The sequence below is a fragment of the Sinohyriopsis cumingii genome, unplaced genomic scaffold (genome assembly GCF_028554795.1).
Source record: "Sinohyriopsis cumingii isolate HCF-2022 unplaced genomic scaffold, ASM2855479v2 utg000873l, whole genome shotgun sequence".
NCBI lineage: Eukaryota > Metazoa > Mollusca > Bivalvia > Unionida > Unionidae > Sinohyriopsis > Sinohyriopsis cumingii.
Window position 1 is genome coordinate 930198 of NW_028315938.1, and position 1066 is coordinate 931263.

Here is a 1066-nt window from a genome sequence, read left to right on the forward strand (position 1 = left end):
AACAGGAATGATGGAAGAAGAGGAAAAGAGACTGAGAGGATTGATTGACCCGCCTTATGTAAGAGTTGGAAGTTTAAAGGAAACACTTGAAAATGTCATCGAAGTCAGGTGCTTCTTAGAAAAGATATCGAATTGGACGGAGTGGCGATATGTAAAATGGGGGTTGGACCAGCTGACAAAAACGGAAGAAGTAATGAGGAATGTGCTGACCGAAGAGGTCAAGAAGATCAAAGAAAAGTGGTCAAAGGAAAGAAAAGAAGAAGAAAATAGAAAAAAAAGGATGAACTAGAAAAACTGAACACAAACTGGATGAAAATCCAAGAGAAGTTCCGGGCCATGGGCCACCCGGACTGGCTGCTGGAAACAGAAAAGAAGACGAAAGGAATGATGGACAAAATAAGAGGATGGTGGAAAAAGTTAAGAAGTTAAAAGAAAAAGAAGAAGAAAAAACCCAAAGGCCCTTTTCAGGGCCAGCCATATTTCTCGAAAAGAGATAGCCTTTCCATTGCCTACCCTTTTTTAAATTTAAATTTAAATTTAAATTTAAAAAAACTTTAAAAAAAAAAAAAAAAAAAAATCCCATATTCAATTCCCCTTGTCCCTAGACAAACCCAAACTCTATTCCCATGTTAATTTCCCTTGTCCCTAGACAGACCCAAACTCTATGTTAAATTCCCATTGTCCCTAAAGTGGCCCAGCGTTTTTCTCCATGTTAAATTTCCATTGTCCCTAAAGTGTCCCAGGGGTGTTTTTAATGCTAAGTCCCATTGTCCCTAATGTGGCCCCATTCACTACTCCTGGAAGACCTTAATCCGGAACTGAATTAACCCGTTACCTGACGCAAGTGAAAAGCATCTAACTCCCAACCTCCAAAAAATAACATCCTTATCGGTCTATCTAACACGAAACAAGGACAGAAAATTAATTATCTCCTGTCTTATCCGCGAAATCAGACATGTAGACCGCTAGGTAAGGTCAGAAGTTATCTATCCTCGTTGCGATTTATTAAAGTTTGTAACGTCATTCGTGGTACATATGTTCCATAAACTTGCGACTTGTAGATGAA